Source organism: Macaca thibetana, chromosome X (assembly GCF_024542745.1).
Source record: "Macaca thibetana thibetana isolate TM-01 chromosome X, ASM2454274v1, whole genome shotgun sequence".
In the NCBI taxonomy this organism is placed as follows: Eukaryota; Metazoa; Chordata; class Mammalia; order Primates; family Cercopithecidae; genus Macaca; species Macaca thibetana.
Window position 1 is genome coordinate 27,341,943 of NC_065598.1, and position 12,215 is coordinate 27,354,157.

General features: G+C 36.1%; 1 protein-coding gene across 5 annotated transcripts in view; it reads left to right on the forward strand.

Annotated features, from left to right (window-relative positions):
- The window catches only part of DCAF8L2 (DDB1 and CUL4 associated factor 8 like 2), a 176,885-nt gene that overhangs the window by 39,350 nt on the left and 125,320 nt on the right, over positions 1-12,215 (forward strand). For 4 of the 5 annotated variants that reach the window (XM_050777594.1, XM_050777593.1, XM_050777595.1 and 1 more), the window contains exons 2-3: positions 2,301-2,407; positions 6,587-6,708. The gene's annotated coding sequence lies outside the window, so the exon portion shown is untranslated. The remainder of the gene's footprint in view (positions 1-2,300; positions 2,408-6,586; positions 6,709-12,215) is intronic. The other variant, XM_050777592.1, reaches the window with a different exon arrangement.

Sequence of the window (12,215 nt, forward strand, 5' to 3'; positions counted from 1 at the left end):
AGAATGAGAGAAAAAATTTGCAAGCTATGCATCAAACAAAGGTCTAATATCCAGAATCTATAAAGAATTTAAACAAACTAATGAGCAAAAAACAGAAAACCCCATTAAATAGTGGGCAAATGACATGAACAGATATTTTTCAAAAGAAGGCATTCAGGTGGCCAACAAGCATATGAAAAAGTGCTCAACATCATTACTCACTAGAGAAATGCAAATCAAAACCACAATGAGATACCATCTCACACCAGTCAGAATGGCTATTATTAAAAAGTCAAAAAATAGCAGATGCTGGTGAGGTTGTAGAGAAAATGGAATGCTTATTCCATTATTCCCACCACTGCTGGTAGGAATGTAAATAAATTCAGCCACTGTGGAAAGCAGTTTGGGAATTTATCAAAGAACTTAAAACAGAACTACCATTTGACCCAGCTATCTGATTATTGAGTATGTACCCAAAGGAATATAAATTGTTCTATTATAAAGACCCATGCACATGTTAGTTCAGTGCAGCACTGTTTACAACAGCAAAGACACAGAATCAACCTAAATGCCCATTAACAGTAGACTGGATAAAGAAAATGTGGTACATATACACCATGGAATACTATGCAGCCATAAAAAGAATGAGCTCATGTTTTTTTGCAGCAACATGGGTGCAGGGAGGCTATTATCCTAAGTAAACTAACCCAGGAAGAGAAAACCAAATACCACATGTTCTTACAAGTGGGAGCCAAGCACTGAGTACACATGAACACAAAAAGGGAACAACAGACATCTGAGCCTATTTGTGAGTGGAGGGTTGAGAGGAGGGTGAGGACCAAAAACTGCCTATCCGGTACTATGCTTATTACCAGGGTGGCAAAACAATCTGTATGCCAAACCCCTGTGATACACAATTTGCCTATATAACAATCGTGTGCATGTACCCCTGAACCTAAAATAAAAGTTAAAAAAACCCTAAAAAACAATAACTCGAAAAATAAATAAATAAATAAAAGAGAAGGAGCTGATGTTACTAGAGCCCAAGATCTGAGTTCCCTTCACAGGAGCTGAAAATTTAAAAGAAGGGCTTTTTGAGGGAGCAGCAGGAGTGGCTACCAAGGTGAATCTGGAGACATGAAGTGCTCATCTGACAGGAGCTAGAATCATAGAAGGAGCTGCAAGATGGGAGCTGGGACCTCAGAGGAAGGTGCTGCCTTGTGGGCTCTGCAACCACAGAATTGCTATAGACACTGATAGAGATACCTCCAGAAGCTGAGACAAAGGCTTACCCTGGCTTCTCACATCCAGTCTCCAGCCAGTGCCTCCCTGTTAGGTGAGCCCAAAAGAAGCAATTTGACAGGGATCTGGGAATGTAGTTTGCAGGAGTCATCCTTCTGTGATCTGTAGTTTAGGGCATAGCACATGAAAGGAAGGGGAGGTGGATCTCAGAGTAAAGAGGAAAATGATCAAACCACAAAGCTAGTTTTCTAGGTCACATCAAATTATCCCAGCCCCAAAAGATGATGATGAGTAAAAATTACCTAAAGTATCTAAACAGACTAATGTTAGAATAATTAACTTGATATGTCATATTTTTATTTGTTTCTCATGAAAACAAGTCACCATGTAACTTGAATAAATACACACTTGTTTCATTTATCAAGAAGTCTAAGTAAGTAACACTGTATACAAAGGATGAGAAAGCAAGCTGAAATGTAGGAGGCAAAGAAAGATTCCTGCTATCTTATAGGATTGATTTAAAGGCAAAAAGTAGATAAATGTGAATAAGAGTCTAAAAATAAGTCTATATCTTAGTCTTGGCCATTAAAGCTTATAAGGGACATAAATTTGAATGATAATTCCAATTGTTAGTTTTGTTAATGTCTGAATAGAGCTTTCAGAAATCAATTCTTTTGTTATGTAAAGTAGCAGCTTATAATTAGGGAAGGGGGAATTCACATTTGAAACAAAAGAATTGATTTCTAATTCTAGGTGGTGGAAAAAAAATAGATAGCACCAAGAAATGTAAGGCCAAAAAAAAAAAAAAAAAAAAAAAAAAAGCTGTGAAAGATAAGTGCAAAAGAAATGGGAAAAATGCAGACTGGTATTTCATTAGAATACATAAGTAGTAAGAATTTTGTGTTTTCTGTCTTATTATTTTTCTATAATTATCCAAGCCTATAAAATCTAGAAAGAGGAATATTAGGCATATCCGGCAAGCATTTAATATATTATGTTCATTAAAAGTACCTAGCCAGTGCTATCCAATAGAATTTTCTGGCATAGTGAAATAGTTCTGTTTTTTCTTTTAAAAACAGCTTTACTGAAGTATAATTGATATGCAAATGACTGCACATGTATAATGTGCAAAATTTGATGAGTTTGGACGTATGCAGACACCTATGATCCCATCACCACAGTCAAGGTAATAGACATATTCAACACCTCCCAAAGTTTTGTTGCATCCCTTTGTGTGTGTTTGATTGGTTGATTATTGTTTTTGTTGTGTGTGTGTGTGTGTGTATGTGTGTGTGTGTATGCGTGTGTGTGTTAAGAATACATAACACAGGCCGGGCATGGTGTCTCACGCCTTTAATCCCAGCACTTTGGAAGGCCGAGCCAGACAGATCACGAGGTCAGGAGATTGGTGAAACCCTGTCTCTACCAAAAATACAAAAATTAGGGGGCGTGGTGGCGCGTGCCTGTAATCCCAGCTACTCGGGAGGCTGAGGCAGGAGAATCACCTGAACCAGGGAATCGGAGGTTTCAGTGAGCTGAGATCGTGCCACTGCACTCTAGTCTGGCGACAGAGTGAGACTCCATCTAAAAAAAAATAAAAAATAAAACAAAAACAAAAACAAAAAAACCAACAACGAATACGTAACATGAGATCTACTCTTTTAAATTTTAGTACAAAATACCATGTTGTTAACTATAGGCACTATGTTGTACAGCAGATCTCCAGAACTTATTCATATAGCATAACGTACTTTATACCCATTGAACAATCAATTTCCTCCACTTTCCAACTCTGCCAATCACTATTGTATACTTTTCCTTCCATGAATTTGACTATTATAGATACCTCATATAAGTGAAATCATGCAGTATTTGTCCTATGGCTGGCTTATTTCACTTAGCATATTGTCCTTTAGGTTCCTGCATGATCTAGCAAATGAAAGGATTTTTCTTTTTTAAAAGCTGAATAATATTCCACTAGATATGTAAGCCACATTTTCGTTATCCATTCATGAGTTGATGCCTACTTGAGTTTTTTCCATATATGGGCTATTTGAAATAATGCTGCAATGAACATGGGAATGCAGATATCTCTTAGAGATACGAATTTTATTTCCTTTGTGTATATACACATAAGTGGGATTGCTGGATCATGTGATAGTTCTATTTTTTAATTTTGAGGAAGCTCCATACTTTTTCCATTATGACTGTACCAATATACACTCCCACCCACAGTGTATAATGGTTCTGTTTTCTCCTTACCCTTGCCAACACTTGTTGGCTCTTGTCTTTTTGATAGTAGCTATCCTATCATGTGTGAAGTGATAGATCTCATTGTAGCTTTGATTTGCATTTCCCTAATGATTAATGATGTTGATTACCTTCTCATATGCCTGTTGGCCATCTGTATGTCTTTTTTGGAGAAATATATTTTCAAGACTTTAGCCCATTTTTAAAGTGGGTTGTTTGTTGTTGTTGCAGTTGAATTGTATGAGTTTATTATATATTTTAGATATTAATCCCTTGTCAGATATACAGTTGACAAATTTTTTCCCATTCTGTAGACTTTTCATTCTGCTGATCATTTCTGTGCAGAAGCTTTTTAGATTAATGTAGGCCCACTTGTCTATTTTTCCTTTTGTTGCCTGTGCTTTGAGCATCATAGCCAATAATTTATTGCCATGACAAATGTACAGCAGCTCTTCTCCTGTTTTCTTCTAGGAGTTTTGCATTTTCAGCTCTTACATTTCAGTATTTCTTTTTAAGCTGATTTTAATGTATGCTTTAAAGTAGAGGTTAAATTTCTTTGTCTTTCTTTCTTTTTTCTTTCTTTCTTTTTCTTTCTTTCCTTCTTCCTTTCTTTCCCTCTTTCTTTCTTTTTCTTTTGCTCTGTCTCTTTTTCCCTCCTTTCCTCCCTCCCTCTCTTCTTTCCTTCCTTCCTTCCTTCCTTCCTTCCTTCCTTCCTTCCTTCCTTCCTTCCTTCCTTTTCTCTCTCTCTTTCTTTTCTTTTTCACATCAATATCCAGTTTCCACAATACCATTTGATGAAAAGACTATCCTTTCCCCATTGTGCATTATTGGCACCCTTGTCAAAGATCACTTGACTATATGCATTGGATTATTTCTGGGCTTTTTATTCTGTTCCATTGGTCTGTATGTCTGTTTTATGACAGTACAAAACTGTTTTGATTACTGTAGCTTTATAATATATTTTGAAATCAGGAAGTATTATGCTTCCTACTTTATTCCTTCTCAAGATTATTTTAGTTATTCTGTGTCTTTTATCACTCCATATGAATTTTAGGATTGTTTTTCCTATGTCTGTAAAAAATGCCATTGGAATTTTGACAGGGGTAGCACTGACTCTGTAGGCCACTGGGTCGTATGAACATTTTAACATTAATTATTCCAATCCATTAAAATAGGATATATTCCCATTTACTTGTTTCCTATAAATTTTTTTTTTATCAATCTTTTGTAGTTTTCAGTGCATGAGTCTTTCATCTCCTTGGTTAAGTTTACTCCTAAGTATTTTATTTTCTTTTATGCTCTTGTAAAAGGGAATGTTTTCTTAATATCCTTTTTGGACAGTTCATTGTCAGTGTGTAAAAAGCTGATTTTTCTCTGTTGATTTTGTAGTCTGCAAATTTACTGAATTTAAAAACTAGTTCTAATATTTTTCTGTGGAGTCTAGGGTTTTCTATATATAGGATCATAACATCTGAAAACAGAAATAATTTTACTTCTTTCTTTATTATTAGGGTTATTGGTAAATTTCTATATACATACAACCTGCCATGACTTAATTATGAAGACATAAAAACCTTTACAAAATAATAATGAGTAAGGAGGTTGAATCAGTAATCCAAGCCTCTGAACAAAGAAAAGCCCCTGACCAGATGGCTTTACTAGTGAATTATACCAGACATTTAAAGAAGAATTAATGCCAGTTCTTCTCAAACACTTCAAAAATGCTGAAGAGAGGGGGAGACTGCCAAACTCATTTTATGATACCATCATTACATAATTCCAAAGCCAGACAAAGATACTACAAGAAGAGAAAATTACAGGCTAATATCCCTGATGAATATATATTCAAAAATCCTCAAAAAATACTAGCAAACAAAATTTAATAGTACATTAAAAATATTATGCACTATGATCAAGTGGGATTTATTCATCATAGTCCATTCAAATTGCTATAACAAAATACCATAGGTTGAGTGGCTTATAAAAAATGGAAATTAATTTCTTACAGTTCTGGAGGCTAGGAAGTCCAAGCTCAAGGCACCAGCAGATTCTATGCCTGGTGAGGCCCCGTTTCCCAATTTAGAGATGGTCATCTTATTGCTGCCTCACCACTTGGCAGAAGGAGCAAGAGAGGTCTCTGGTGTCTCTTTTATAAGGGCACTAATCACACTCATGAGAGCTCCACTCTCATAACCTAATCACATTCCAAACACCCTCTTTCAAATACCATGACATTGTGGATTAGGTTTCAACATATGAAATTTGGGGAGTGGAGGACACAAACATTAGTCTATTGCATCATCCTTGGGGTTCCAAGGATGGTTCAATATATGCAGATCAATGAATGTGATACCCAATATTAACAAAAGTAATACTAAAAATCACATGATCTTTTTAATAGAAGTAGAAAAAGCATTCGAAATAATTGAACATTATTTCATGATAAAACTAATCAACAAACTAGGTATAGAATTATGTACTTCAACATAATAAAAGCCATAGATGACAAGCTGAAATCTAACATTACACTTAATGGTGAAAAGTTGTAAGTTTTTCCTGTAAAATAAGGAAGAAGACAAGGATGCCAACTTTCACCATTTCTATTCAACATAGTACTGGAAGTTCCAACCAGAGCAATTTAGGCAAGGTAAAGAAATAAAATGAATTAAAATGTTATTTTTCTGTGTCTGTTCCATCTAATGCATAGTCATTAGCCACATGTGGCTACAAAGCAAGTGAAATATGGCTATTTTGACTGAGGAACTAAATTTTTATTTTTATTTGGTTTCACTTAATTTTCATTTAAATTTAAATAGCCAAATGTGGCCAGTGGACACATTTTTAGGCAACACAGACTATATGTATTATTCAACCTTGGAAGAAAGATATCTTCTTCCCACAATGAATAACTTAAAGTAGGACAGTTGTGTAGCACTGAGAATGTGACTCCTTCCTACTAATCAGAATAGCTGAATTATCCCTACAGTGGTTATAGCCAAATTTCCCAAATATTCATGTACCCTTTAAATTCACAGTAAACTATTTCTTCATTTTTAATGTAAGCAATTATTGGTATATACTTCCCTCTCAGAACTACCTTTTCTGTGTCCCACAGGTTTTGGTCTACTGAGCCTGAGGCCACTGGTGTCAGCCTGGTGGTAGTGCAGCTCATCTGATGCCTGGGGCTGCAGGATCCTAGCGAGTTCCTGTGACAGATCTTGGGAAACTCAATCTCAGGTAAAGCCTGGAGTCTGGGGTCATAGGGGCCTACCCAGTACTGGGTTTTAATGGGGCACACCCAGTGCTAGACCTCACAGAAAAGTGCTCGCTTCCCTCTTCTTCCTTCAAGCAGAAAGTTTCTCCCTCCATGTTGTGCTGCCTGGGGTTGGGGGAAGTGTGGAGTGGGTAATGTTAGATTTCCCTCCCTACTCTTCTTAATTGTGTCTTTTAAAAATGTATGTGCTATACCCAGGTGCTGTAATCTCTTCCTTGGTTTCCCAAGCTCTTGTAAAGGTATTTTTATGCATAAATAATTGTTCAAATGGAAGATTTTTTCAGAAACAAGTGCAGGAAAGTCCTATTCTGCCATTTTTGCTGATATCCCTCCCAGTATGGTCCATTTAAAACAGAAATCACATCATGTCTGTCTGCTCAAAACTCTCCAGCATTTTATTCAGAGCAGGTCAAGGTTTACCATGGCCTGCAAGACCCTATTTGGTTTGCATCCCCTAATTCTCTGATTTCATCTTTTGTCTACTCCTTGTTCACTCTGTCCCAGGCACATTGGCTGTTGCTCACAAACATGAGGCATTTTAGGGTCTTTGCACTTATGTCTTGCCTGAGGGTCTTTGCACTAGCTATTTCCTCTGCCTAGAACATCCTTACACAAGAGTATTGTGTACTTCCCTGATGTCTTTCTCCTATCCTTTGTGTCTTTGCTCAAGTCCCACCTCCCCAAAGATGCCTACTCCTGACCACTGTATTTAATACTGTACCTTGTTCCCAGCACACCCAACTCTCCTAATTTCCCTAACTCTGCTCTATTTGGTTTCTTTTTTTACTACAGCAGTCATCAGTTGTAACATGCTAGATCATTTATTTATTTACTATATGTATTTTTCAGTGTCTACCTTCTCTCAGTAGAATGTCAGCTCCAGGAAGGCAGTTTTTTTCACTGATATATCCCAAACACCTTGAAGGGGTCCTAACGTACAATAAACACTTTATAAAAGTATATTGAAAACATTAGCCAATGTTTGTTAATGAAGTCCATCTATCTATGATGTAAAAGTGTATATGTATACATATGCATATATATGTATAGAATGGTTTTAATGAGTTAAATTCTGTGAGTAAACATACTTGATTGTTAGTGTAACATGAAAATTGCAAAGTCAGAATTTTCTAAATGAAAGACCATAAACTTCTTTAGTAAATGTTAATTTGTTTCAAAGTATTTTAATAGTGATATAAAATCCTAGATGTGTTCAATTGGGCTGAGATAATGATATTAGAGAAAAATTATAATTTTCTTGATGCTCAAGCCCTTCCATCTTTAATTTTAATACTTACGGCACTTCATTAAAATGCAGGCTGTATTTAATTTTCCAGGAAATTTTACAGTGTAAAAGAAGAATGTATATTCAAAGCAATTTCCAGTCAAACTAGTTGAAACTTTTAGAATCTAAGCCAATAGAGCCTGTGCCTTTTCTAGATGTGAGACTGTTCTTGGCATGTTTGCAGAGGTCAGTGTAGCTTCTGAGCTACCTTTAACCCTTGCTCAGTGTGCCTGTTTCCTAAGCCCTTTATCACACTCTGTACCCTTTCCAAATTGCCAATATCAATTTCAAAGCCCCAAGGCAGACATAATATTCTCATAATATCTGACCACTGCTAACAGCTGTGGGAAGAAAACTTGCTGTTTTTAGAGCCTCTGCTTCAGTGTACGTATCCCATTTTCATCTCTCGTTTCTTAAAAGAATTATATTGCTGACAAATTTAACTTTGAGCCCATAATAAATCTTGGAAATTTTTTCTGGCAACTGCTTCAAAGCTGGTTATTTCTGATTGTGTAGTCATGGAAATCATGTTTTATCCTTAAAATGATCCTACACTTATCAATGTTAAAATTAGCATATTTTTCTCCCTTTCTGCTGGTGAAGGTCAATTTTCCCTCTTGTTTTATTGGAGAGGCTGTTTGACAACCTTGTCAAAGCTAGTATTTCCATCAAAATTTGATGAATCGACTATATCCCATCTCTATATCCACATAAATATAAACTGTTTGAGGACAAGTTTATATCCCATTCAGTTTTGTATTTTCTACAGAATTTAGCACATAATATGTGTTCCATTCCACATATTATATGCTAGCACTAACATAGTCTGGTCCTTCATTATCTCTTAACTGGATTAGAGTTATAATGTCCTAACTTGTCTCTCCACCTCTGGTTTCTTCAAAAGTTACTTGGGCTACAGACATAGTAAATTACTTGTAAGTAGTCTGGATATAACCTGTTCTGTCTACCCATACACATGCTACTCCCTCTCCCTGAAATGTCTTTCACCTTCATCTGCCTGGCTCAATCCTAAATATCCTTCCAGATTCAGTTCATATGTTACCTCCTTTGCAAAGGCATTTCTGATGCCTCAGAGTAGCCTTGTGGTTATGGGCTCAGACTCTGAAACCAGGTTGTTGGAGTTGGCTTATTTTGCCTCTTACTAGTTGCATATCCTCAGGAAAGTTACTTAACCTCTCTGTGCCTTGGTTTCCTTAACTGTAAAGAAAATAGCAACATCTTCATAGGATTGTTGTGATAATCAAATAAATTGATAGACACTGAGCAGGCTTAATCCAAAAATCTGAAACCTGAAATGTTTCAAAATCTGAAACTTTTTGAGTGCTAACAAGACATCACAAGTGGAAAATTCTACACCTGACCTCAGGTGATGGGTCACAGTGAAAATGCAGTGAAAACTTTGTTTCATGCAAGAAATTATTTCAAAATATTGCATAAATTTACCTTCAGGCTACATGTATAAGCTGTATACTAAACATAAATGAATTTTTTGTTTAGAATAGGGTGCCATCCCCAAGATATCTCATTATGTATACCTAAATATTCCAAAATCCAAATAAAATCTGAAATTTGAAACATTTCTGGTCTCAAGCATTTCACATAAGGGATACACAAACTATGTGTGTATATATATGTATATATATACACACACACACACACACACACATATATACACACACACACATCTATCTATCTATCTATCTATCTATCTATCTATCTATCTATCTAGAGAGCGCTTAGAATAGTACCTGTTTCATAGTAAGCATGCAGGAAATGTTAGCTCTTATGAGTAGTGTAATAGATATACTGACATTATTATTTTTATTATAACTCTAGTCCCTTAAGCAGAGTTATTACATAATTTTTATCATTGCTGTTTAACATTGATTTTTAATTATTTTTACCTTGTGACCATACTGTGAGTTGACTGAGTACAGATACTTTTACTTAGTCAACTGCTGGACCTAGTACAGTGTTTAATATTCAATAGGGCAAAATAAATATTATTTGGAGTGACTGACTAAATAAGCTGAAATATCTTCTCAATGAAACTATCAACATTTATAATGAGTAGTTCCTAATACCCACCCAAGGAATTTCATGATGAGTTTAAAGTATCATACCTAAATAGCTGTGTTGATAGTCATCATCCATCAGTACCAGGACCAGTAGCATTCACTGTACTCAATTTAATATTTTCCTCAAAACCAACCTTACTAAAGAAAATGCTGTTAAGATTTGAGGAGGCCCAGACACAAAAGAATCAAGTAATTCTTTTCATTGTCATAAAAGTATTCAAGAATATAACAGACAGCTTTCTTCTGGCCAATTCAACATTTGCTCCCACTAGCCATTCTACTTCCAGGTTTAACACAAGAAAAAGAAAATGCTTCAATTATCAATAATTCAAATTGAAAGTGACACTTTTTGAAGTATTCTTTTAATATTCTTGGACAATAGTCAACACCTAATGTATGAAAGCAATTTCCTTTTTCTTCTTTTTTTCTTTTCTTTATTTATTGTTGTTGTGTGTGTATGTGAGATGGAGTTTTTCTCTTGTTGCCCAGGCTGGAGTGCAATGGCGCGATCTCGGCTCACTGCAACCTCCACCTCCCAGGTTCAGGAGATTCTCCTGCCTCAGCCTCCCAAGTAGCTGGGATTACAGGCAACTGCCACCATGCCCAGCTAATTTTTTGTATTTTTAGTAGAGACAGGGTTTCACCATGTTGGTCAGGCTGGTCTTGAACTCCTGACCTCAGGTGATCCACCTGCCCACCTCAGCCTCCCAAAGTGCTGGGATTACAGACTTGAGCCACCGCGCCTAGCCAGCAATTTCTATTAATGCCAATAAAAGCTCATAGTGTTTGATATAATTTATTTTCTTAATGAGCTATGTTGCATGAAAACCCTAGTGCTGAAATAAATTCCTTTAGGCACCTGGGCCTTACATCGTCCAATCTTCATGTTTAGAATCAACATATTCCTCTGAGCTCTAAAGCATTTATTTTATAACAATTTATTATTAAACCCATTTCATTATAACCTAGTCTACTACAATTGCATTTTAAATCAATCACTAACATTTAACTATCTATCAGTACATTACTTCAAATTGATCCAAAGATAGAAAGAATTAAAAACTGTGTTTATTCATTCATTTATGTAACTCCCTAGAAAATCAGACATGTTTTGTGCTAAACTTGAACAAGGAAGTGTGTATCCCCAGGATGTAATGGCTGTTGCATTGGTTCTAATATTAAGGAAAAGGGACTGAAAACTAGATATAAAGAGCCAGGTATATCAGGTGGTCTGAATGCATCTCAAACCTGAATCCATCTCTATTTAATTCTGGAAAATTAAATATAGAAGAATTTTATTGGAAGAATATTACTAGTAGCTCAAAGAGTTGAGGGGAGAGCCAGAGAATCAGGCCCAGGAAATAAGAAGGAACTAAACAGTTGAGTAATGTTGCAGAAAAAAGAATCTTATTTACAAATGTATCTGCTGCCACTGTCCACAATCTCCTCCATGACACACAGGCACCATAGCTAGATGCAGGAAAGCAAATCATAAAATCATTTTCCTTTAGGTCACTAGGCTAAAATAGAGAATCCTTGATGATAATATCTGAGTGTTGATTTCCATGCTCTGGCCACCAGGAGACGAGAAGAGGACAGATTTTACCTTTGAGCACCTGTCATTGGGAGATGCACTATCACCTACTGAGAACCTCAGTTTAAAGGTTCTCCAAAATTAGAAAGCCACTTCACTTTCTGAGCAGCCAAAAATGACATCTGTACATTCTCAAAGTCCCAGTAACATTGTTTGAGTCATATGTAGAGCTTCACCTACAGCCTGTCTCCTCCTGAAAAATCTGATTACATGGCTTATTAAATTAACCTTTTGGTTTAAGCCAGTGTGTTTCAGGTTTATCTGTTATGTCCTATGGAGTTCCTACCACCAGCACTCAGAACTTCTGAAATTTTCTCCATTGTGGCATCCCTGTTTCAGGGATCTCCAGATCACACCAGCTTAACTTTGAGAAGTGGGTTTGTAACTTTTAATTTTCTAGTATGGTTACCACTACCCAAATATATACTCTTACCCAATCAGATTGTCTGCTTGACTGAATTTCCACATGTCACTATGTGGGTTTTCCATTAG